The 9,836-nt window shown below is 41.3% G+C and overlaps 1 protein-coding gene across 2 annotated transcripts in view; it reads right to left on the bottom strand.

Annotated features, from left to right (window-relative positions):
* LOC114549955 (ras-related protein Rap-1b) overlaps positions 1-5,026 on the bottom strand; it is a 20,152-nt gene extending 15,126 nt beyond the window's left edge. Inside the window, exon 1 of one of the 2 annotated variants that reach the window (XM_028570319.1) lies at positions 4,920-5,026. The gene's annotated coding sequence lies outside the window, so the exon portion shown is untranslated. The remainder of the gene's footprint in view (positions 1-4,919) is intronic. The other variant, XM_028570320.1, reaches the window with a different exon arrangement.
* Between the last annotated feature and the right edge of the window lie 4,810 nt (positions 5,027-9,836).

The following is a 9,836-nucleotide window of genomic DNA, read 5'->3' as shown; positions in this document are numbered from 1 at the left end:
ATAGGGTCTAATTTTAAAAATCTTAGAAATGTGGGAACATAGGGCTGTGGGACCATAGGGCTTTGGGAACATAGGGCTGTGGGACCATAGGGCTGTGGGAACATAGGGCTGTGGGAAGATAGGGCTGTGGGACCATAGGGCTGTGGGAACATAGGGCTGTGGGACCATAGGGCTGTGGGAACATAGGGCTGTGGGAACATAGGGCTGTGGGACCATAGGGCTGTGGGAACATAGGGCTGTGGGAACATAGGGCTGACCCCAACTCGCCACCTCTCAAAAACTCACATAAATCTTTTAAACGGACCATTGTCGATCTGAAATGAAGACAGATTCAGCAACTGCAGCTTATTTCTCACATGAAATGCTTTCAGAAACACATTTCAGTCAACTATTTTCCCAAAATCAAAAGGTACAAGTTACAGAACGATTTGCCACATTGGTCCGTTTAGAAACCCAGGAGCAGACAGCCGACGTAAAGCGTTCGTCCAATCAGGTGCAGCCATCGCGGTTGTAAGAGGTTTCTTTGTTTGTCAGTGGTCAGTGAAGAGAAACTTATAGCTGCTGGTGGCGAGTTCATCGAGTTCGTCCAATGCTCTCTCTTTCAGCTGCTTTTACTCTCCACCAAACTCCTCCACCAGCTCTCTTCAGCTGCTAAACGCTCCACTGGGTTCAACAGCTCGTCTCTCGCTGGGTCTGTCTGCTGTCTTCTCTTATTTTTATTTGATCTCTCCTCGCTTGAACCGGATCTTGTTCTGGCCCTCCTTCTTGAAGGAGGGAGGATGGAGGAGCACTACTTTAAAAGGTCCCATGGCATGAAAATTTCACTTTAAGGAGGTTTTTTAACATTAATCTGAGTTCCCCCAGCCTTCCTATGGTCCCCGAGTGGCTAGAAATGGTGGGTATCCTGCTCTGCCTTTGAGAAAATGAAAGCTGAGATGGACCAATCAGGAATCTTCTCTTTATGATGTCATAAGGAGAAAGGTTACCTCCCCTTTCTCTGCTTTGCCGACCCACCACTCTTTGCCGACCCACCACTAAGGTCTATATAAAAGAGACTTCAGATACAGTATTAGGGGACCACTAAGGTCTATATAAAAGAGACTTCAGATACAGTATTAAGGGACCACTAAGGCCTATATAAAAGAGACTTCAGATACAGTATTAGGGGACCACTAAGGCCTATATAAAAGAGACTTCAGATACAGTATTAAGGGACCACTAAGGCCTATATAAAAGAGACTTCAGATACAGTATTAGGGGACCACTAAGGTCTATATAAAAGAGACTTCAGATACAGTATTAGGGGACCACTAAGGTCTATATAAAAGAGACTTCAGATACAGTATTAGGGGACCACTAAGGTCTATATAAAAGAGACTTCAGATACAGTATTAGGGGACCACTAAGGTCTATATAAAAGAGACTTCAGATACAGTATTAGGGGACCACTAAGGTCTATATAAAAGAGACTTCAGATACAGTATTAGGGGACCACTAAGGTCTATATAAAAGAGACTTCAGATACAGTATTAGGGATGGCGAGCGTGAGATGCCGAAATGGACGCCAGTAAGATTCTGAATGGAAAGTTTACTTTTAAAAAGTTGCCAAATGGTTCCATTGACGAGACCAAAGTGATCTGTGTGTTTGTCGTTGTGAACTGAACTATCCAGTCTGAAATACCACTTGATGGCCGAGCACACAGCTGATGGCCGAGCACACAGCTGATGGCCGAGCACACAGCTGATGGCCGAGCACACAGCTGATGGCCGAGCACACAGCTGATGCCAATTCTCCGCCCCCCCTTGTCAAAGCCAGGCGACAATGGATGACTTCAGACAGAAGCACATGGATACCACAACAACAACAAAAAAACATTTGCACAAAGCAAGCCGATCCACTTTTCCATGTTAAGAGGATTAAAATGAGGAAAAATAATGGGACAAAAAGAAATCAAGGGACATTTAGAATAGATAAAAATGTCCGATTAACTGCGAGTTAACTATGACATTAATGCGATTAACTGCGAGTTAACTGAGAAATTAATGCAATTAACTGCGAGTTAACTAAGACATTAATGCAATTAACTGCGAGTTAACTAAGACATTAATGCGATGAACTGCGAGTTAACTAAGACATGAATGCGATTAACTGCGAGTTAACTAAGACATGAATGCGATTAACCGCGAGTTAACTAAGACATTAATGCGATTAACCGCGAGTTAACTAAGACATTAATGCGATTAACCGCGAGTTAACTAAGACATTAATGCGATTAACTGCGAGTTAACTAAGACATTAATGCGATAAACTGCGAGTTAACTAAGACATTAATGCGATTAACTGCGAGTTAACTATGACATTAATGCGATTAACTGCGAGTTAACTAAGACATTAATGCAATAAACTGCGAGTTAACTAAGACATTAATGCGATTAACTGCGAGTTAACTAAGACATTAATGCAATTAACTGCGAGTTAACTAAGACATTAATGCAATAAACTTAAGTTAACTAAGACATTAATGTTAACTAAACTAAGACATTAATGCGATTAACTGCGAGTTAACTAAGACATTAATGCGATTAATCACGATTAAATATTTGAATCGTTTGATAGCTCTACATTCAATAAATTAATTGGAGAAAAAAAAAAAAGTAATATAAAAATTAAATCGTGAACAGGGGTGAATCAAGATCGCGATTTTATAACGATTTATTGTGCAGGCCTAGCGGAGGCTTCACGTCGGACGGTTCCCGCCTCGCCGCCATCCATTAATACCTGACAATGGACTCCTCGTCGGGCATTAACCTTTAAAGGCGCCGATATACTTAAACAGCTTTTACCCGGCTGCTATCAGACTACTAAACACCACTAAACTGTGCTTTACTCTGTTAATGTGCAGTAATGTTTACAAATTTACAAGTGCAATACATCATATAGTCTCACAGACATAATCTGCTGGAAATTATTTATTCTGTTTTTATATATATTTATAGAGCTCTATGTTTTACCCAGTTTTAAAAGGAGTCATGCTCGTAATTTCATTCTTTACATTTCGGTGTTTTTGCTGAAAGACAATAAAAGGAATCTTGTATCTTAAATCTTTTTAACAATGCGTACGCGTAGACGAGCGACGACGAAGCGATACTTGCCTGCGTACTTTGCGTGTACCTGGAGGATTAAACGGGTATCCACTAGGGGGCAGATCAGAGCCGTATCATCCCCCGGCCGACACCGGAAGATATCCCTTGAAGCGTGGAACAGCTGCTGACCTGCCTGTCAGATGATATCCTGCCCCCATGTGCTGAATTGCATCTTGCGGACGCGTCGCGTTAATTTCGGAAGACATGAACAAACTACGCTCCAAAGAAACGCAGAATATGCTCGGCAGCCATCTTACGCACGCAAACGCGCCTTTACATAAATAATTAAAGCTGCAAGCAGCGATGAAGAGGCCCTCGCCCCTCCCAGCACATCGGGGGTGCTGGCGGGTGGACCGGGTGACTGTTTCGACTGCCACCTTCACGAAGTTGGTCCTCTACTATAACTTGCGAATTTTTTTAACTATCAAAATTCTTTTGATGACTTTTTGTCACGAGAGTCAGGCGAGTCTATACGCAAATTTCCGTGCAGATCGGACAATAATAACTATTGATTTCTTATCTTCAAAATGTCTTTGTTAGGTCTGCAACTAGTGATTATTTTCGTGACCAATCCGACCAACAGTTCAAAACCCCAAAAATCTCTATATTTCTATCATATAAGACAAAGAAAAGCAGCAAATTCTCACATTTAAAAAGCTGGAACCAGATCATTTTAGGCATTTTTAGCTAAACAACTAAGCCTAAAATGTTAAAGCAAGACACTGGGGAAATATTTCACCTACAGATATTACCATTATACTACCGCAACAGATTACTCACATTATGACAAATATTTTTTGTATTACAAGTTCTCTGAAATGAGGCAATGAAGTGAAGCATTACCCATCTTATTAAATATGCACTAAATTGCATAATTTTCTCAACAGAAATGTGAACACTGGATAACTCCAGGTTCAAAATTCTCAGTTTTTGATTTTGTTGACGTAAAAAGCTTCAGAATATAGATAGGAATGAAAGTGGAAAGTTTAGTGTGACTAGTCACACTTTACAATAAAAACATTATAATGATTGTGTAGTGTGTAGTTCTGCTTTTTCCAACAGACTCCGAATGCAGCATAATGTTAATTTACTAAAGTAAAGTTGGTGGAGTAGAAAGATGGACACACAAATACACAGATCCCTTAGTCAACCAGAACTAGGTGGGGCCTGTCAATACTCAGTGTGTGTGTGTGTGTGTGTGTGTTTGTTGCTGACAGCAGAGTATAAAACCAAGCCTTGTCTATACACTACAGTCAGACAGACAGGTAGACAGACAGGCAGGCAGACAGGTTCCTCCAGACTACCCAACTCCGCATTCTGCAATAAGTTACTTCCTCTCTTTTTTTTTCTCTCGAGCAGAGCAGCGGGAGTTCCGCAGCTCTGTGGCCGCCTCAGAACGCTCCATTCCCGGCCAGCTCTGGCGACAGGCCCCGCTGGCTGCTGGAGGAGCCGGAGACAAACTGCAAACTGGAACGCACAGATCTTTGCGGGAGTAAAGACGGACAGACAAACAGCCGCCATGTTGTTCCTTCGGCTGTCTGTCTGTGTCTAATATCAACATTATCATTAACGGAGCTCTTGTCTGTCTGTCCGCCGGTCGCTTCCGCAAACCCAGCCCAGCTCGGCACGGCACGGCACCGGCACCGGCCTGCCCCCCCCTCCCGTCACCATCTGACCCGGTCCGTCCCGGGTGAAGCTACATCGACATGATGGAGGGAAGAAAGAAAAGAAAAGGGAAGAAAAAAAGGAAAAGAGAGAAAGGAAGCGGTACTCACAATCATCCACCCGTCCGCTCCGCTGCTCTCTCTCTCTCTCTCTCTCTCTCTCTCTCCTCCACTGTCGGTCTATGTCCCTCCACCAGAGCCGCTCCCTCCTGCCTGGCGCTGCGCGCTGACGTCAAGCTCGACGTGGTGAACGTCAGCGCTTCCTGGCAATTCTTTCAAAATAAAAGAGAATAAGACAAGATAAACCTTTATTGAAATTCGGTTGTTGCAGCAGCAAAATAACTACATAAATAAATACAGATAAGTACAGAGGTTCCTAAACTAAAACAATAATAGAAACAATGCAAGTGTATTTTGAGACAAATTGCATGGTAAAGGGGTAAATGTCTAGTGTACAATAGGTTTATCTATGATATATATTGTAGTATGAATAAGTCAATAAAACTAAAAGACATTTTGTAGTAAATAAGTAAATAAAACTAGAAGGCATTTTGAAGATGGTAAAGTGACCGGAAATTAATTCAAATCAGAAATTGACCCTAATTAAAAACAGTCTTGGTTTGTTGTTTTTTTTCCTTCAAAATAAAGGCCTTACAGTGACCTTAAAATAATATAAATATTCAAAACAAAGTATTGGTGTACAAGCCGTGATGTGAAAACAGAGTTCATATTATCAATGGACACAAAATAAAAATGTTCTCACAAAATGTAAACAAATAAAAAATAAATATAAAAATAAAAGCTTTCCTGATGTTTTCATTTTCACACCAATTTTTAAGAAATGTAAAGTGCCTCAGTCAGAATCCTAACAAATAACCACACTGACTTATATTTCCTTCACTGTTGCTATGTATTTTGACAATTTAGTCATCAATGTTATGCTTTAATTTTGTAGGCGGTGCACATTTTGCATCCGGTTTCGTCCTAACGTCGTAACATTTTGGCTCTACGTTTTTTTCTTGTGACGTTTCGGCCTCGCTCTCAGCTGCTTCCCGCTTCCTGCAACATCAATGACGACTGTTACTCAAGTACAAACTCAAGGTAGCCTATACTTGTACTTTACATGAGTATTTCCATGTTCTGCTGCTTTATATTTGTTCTGCACTACATCTCAGAGGTAAATATTGTACCTTTTACTCCACAGCTTTAGTTACTTTTCAAATGACAGTTTTTCCATCCCCTTCCTGCCCAGGTAAAACCCATATAAAACCTCGTATCTCCTGATGTGCTGATGTTGAATGTTTGTGATGAACTGAAGGATGACGTCTTCCTTTATGTGTTGAGAAAATTTTAAATAAAAAAGCTTCTTGGATCAGCAGAAAGACAAGGCTGTTTTTCTGACACCATGAAAAGATTTTTAATCTTTTTAGAGATAGGTGGTTCCCACAGGATGGCCACGCTACAAACATATGATGATCTTATAGACCATGATGCATTGCTGCAGATTAAAACTACCCCAACAGTATATAAAGGAGTTATCGTTAGCATCATCATTTCCAATAGTCTCCGTTTTAGGGGCTTGGAAGCAGCACACGGAGTAGTGTGGATGCAATGCATATACGTAGAAAAATATATTTGTTTTTAAATGTCCAACGGCATGAACATTTCACTTTATGAGGTTTTTTAACATTAATCTGAGTTCCCCCAGCCTACCTATGGTCCCCCAGTGACTAGAAATGGTGATAGGTGTAAACCGAGCCCTGGGTATCCTGCTCTGCCTTTGAGAAAATGAAAGCTCAGATGGACCAATCAGGAATCTCCTCCTTATGAGGTCATAAGGAGCAAGGTTACCTCCCCTTTCTCTGCTTTGCCCGCCCACCCATGAGAGAGAGACATCATGGCTTTCAAACGAGCAAAGTGGTAGTTGGTCAAGACCCCACCCCCATATATAAAAGAGACTTCAGATACAGTATTAGGGACCACTAAGGTCTATATAAAAGAGACTTCAGATACAGTATTAGGGGACCACTAAGGTCTATATAAAAGAGACTTCAGATACAGTATTAAGGGACCACTAAGGCCTATATAAAAGAGACTTCAGATACAGTATTAGGGGACCACTAAGGTCTATATAAAAGAGACTTCAGATACAGTATTAGGAGACCACTAAGGTCTATATAAAAGAGACTTCAGATACAGTATTAAGGGACCACTAAGGTCTATATAAAAGAGACTTCAGATACAGTATTAGGGGACCACTAAGGTCTATATAAAAGAGACTTCAGATACAGTATTAGGGACCACTAAGGTCTATATAAAAGAGACTTCAGATACAGTATTAGGGGACCACTAAGGTCTATATAAAAGAGACTTCAGATACAGTATTAGGAGACCACTAAGGTCTATATAAAAGCATCCAAAGAGCACCATGTCATGGGACCTTTAAGTACATTTAGCTGATACAACTTTCACTGAAGTAAGTTATTGAATGCAGGACTTTTACTGTACTGGAGTAGTTTGAGAGTATGGGATTAGTACTTCTACTGCAGTCAAGGTAAACTACTTATATACCTCTCTAGTTGACCCAGTTAAGTCACAGTGAAACAGACGTTAGAGCGTCTTTTGCTTCAGTAATGTGATGAAGTGAAACCAAATCCGTATTTCAGTTATTGTTAATTCAATAAGGCGTCTGATGCTGATATGTTGCATGTTGTTCAGCTCATCTCTTTTTGTCAGAGATACACATATACAGTATACTGGTAGTTCATGAGGTCATGTTGCTGATTATACTGACATACTTTTACTTTGGTAAGGCTTTGAATGCAGGACTTTTACTCGTTGAGTATTTTCAGAGTGTGGTATTAGTACTTTTACTGCCGTAACATCATGACTTTGCGTAAAAATACACGCCACTTTCCTAAAAGCCAAGTGGCGATGATGAGATAGAAGACGAAAATGGTCAGTGTAACGCACAAACGGACATTTGGAAAAACAGAAAAATGGGTTCAAATATCAAAAAAGGGCGTAGCTAGGCGAACGAGGGAGAGAATACCATGGCAGTATTATGAATAATTGGAGCCCAGATGCAATTTAGTAATTTTTCTAAATTTCTGATCCTCTGAATATAAACAGAAAATTGGAAAAACTGGTTAAAGATCCAATTTTTTAATTTGTCAAGGTGGAAAAAAAAATGAAAAATTGGATATTTGAACCCGTTTTTCTGTTTTTCCAAATGTCCGTTTGTGCTCAGAAAAATTGACGGAGCGAAAACAGTGACAGGAAACCCCTTACTGTAACACACAGCTGTTTATACGTTTACTGAAGTTCATGTTTGAACACACTTAAGAAACACACACTCATACAGGAAGTGTGTGTCAGTGACAGGGAAGCTGGTTGGGTGGGTGCAAATCTATTCTTGGTGACTCCTTCCTGTTTGGGTGTGTCTTTACCACCCCGTATCTCTGACTGTAGTAAACACTGTGTGTGTGTGTGTGTGTGTGTGTGTGTGTCTCGAGGCGTGTTCCCATCAACACGCTCCGACATGCTCAGTTGCTCTCTGACTCTGCAGTAGGTAACACACACACACACACACACACACACACACACACACACACACACACACACACACACACACACACACAGAGTAACTTCTCTAGCTTTAATGTTTTGTCTTTGACGACCATAGAAGTCGCTTTGACCTTTGACCTCTGGTGTGAGCAGGAAAAGATGACACATCACATGACACATCACCAGCAGAGTTAACTCCAGTGAGACGTTTAGATGTAGTCGGGCAGCTACACCAGTTGGTCTCGAGCTGAGGAGTTCTAGCTGTGAGCTAAGTGCTGGAAGAAGTCTTCAGATCCTCTACGGCCAGACTGATCTCACAAAGTGGCGTATGTACCACACGCCAATTCGTACGCCATTATTGGCGTGTTAGCAAGACGCTAGGGCCTCTCCCTCTTAGTCGATTAGTCGACTAATCGGTGGTTTTGGTCTTAGTCAACTTAGAGTTCTTTAGTCCATTAGTCATGTTTCATGCTGAATGACTTATTTCCAAGAAACTTACGAGCACATCTCTGGTAAACACAAGAATTAAGGGTTGACATTTTACCTTAATAGATATCACCGTTAAACCTCCTTTGATTACTTTCATTAAGGCAGTTATTTGTTGTATTACACGTTTTCTGAAATGTTGTGTTTAAATATGCAAAATAGGCGTTATCTTATTCAATATATGCATCCTTTTGCATGACTCTTTGCGGAGAAACTCAGATTTACAGATCTGTCGATTAAATCAACTAATCGATTAGTCGATACAACTGAATGAGTGTTAGTCGACTAAGAATTTCTTCAATTGAGCACAGCCCTATTACTGAGGTAATAAATCTAGTGAGAAGTAGGCTCATTTTCTCATAGACTTCTATAGAAACGGACTTCTTTTTGGAGCCGATGGAGTCGCCCCCTGCTGGAAGTTAGAGAGAATGCAGCTTTAAGGAGCTTCAGCTTTGGCTTCACTTCTCAGACCCACAAGTTGCCGCTTTGGCAGAATATTCATGTTTTTTAAGTCAATGTTTTTGAACTCAACCCCATCTTTTTAAACTAGCCTACATTAAAGGTGCTCTAATGGCGCTTTTCCATTACATGGTACCTACTCGCCTCGCCTCGACTCTACTCGCCTTTTTTAGTTTTCCATTACGAAAAAAAGTCCCTGGTACCTGCTAACAGGTACTTTTTTTAGTACCTGCTCAGTCGAGGTTCCAAGCGAGCTGAGGCGAGCCAAGAAGGTGACGCGAAACCCTGCAGGCTGCTGATTGGTCGAAAGAATCGTCACTGATCACTGCATTGCTAGCGACAGACGGCATTTTTAAATAGTTTAGCCAGCGGTGTTTTTTTGCTGCCGGAGGCTCCATGCAGAGCTTTCTCCGTAGCATACAAGTGCCTGATGGTTATACTCGTGCGCTGGTGTGTGTGTCGAGTCGCCGTGTGTGTGTGTGTGTGTGTGTGTGTGTGTGTGTGTGGGGAGCTGGT

The sequence above is a fragment of the Perca flavescens genome, chromosome 23, assembly GCF_004354835.1.
Source record: "Perca flavescens isolate YP-PL-M2 chromosome 23, PFLA_1.0, whole genome shotgun sequence".
Classification (NCBI taxonomy): Eukaryota; Metazoa; Chordata; class Actinopteri; order Perciformes; family Percidae; genus Perca; species Perca flavescens.
This window is presented reverse-complemented; position numbering and strand designations above follow the sequence as displayed.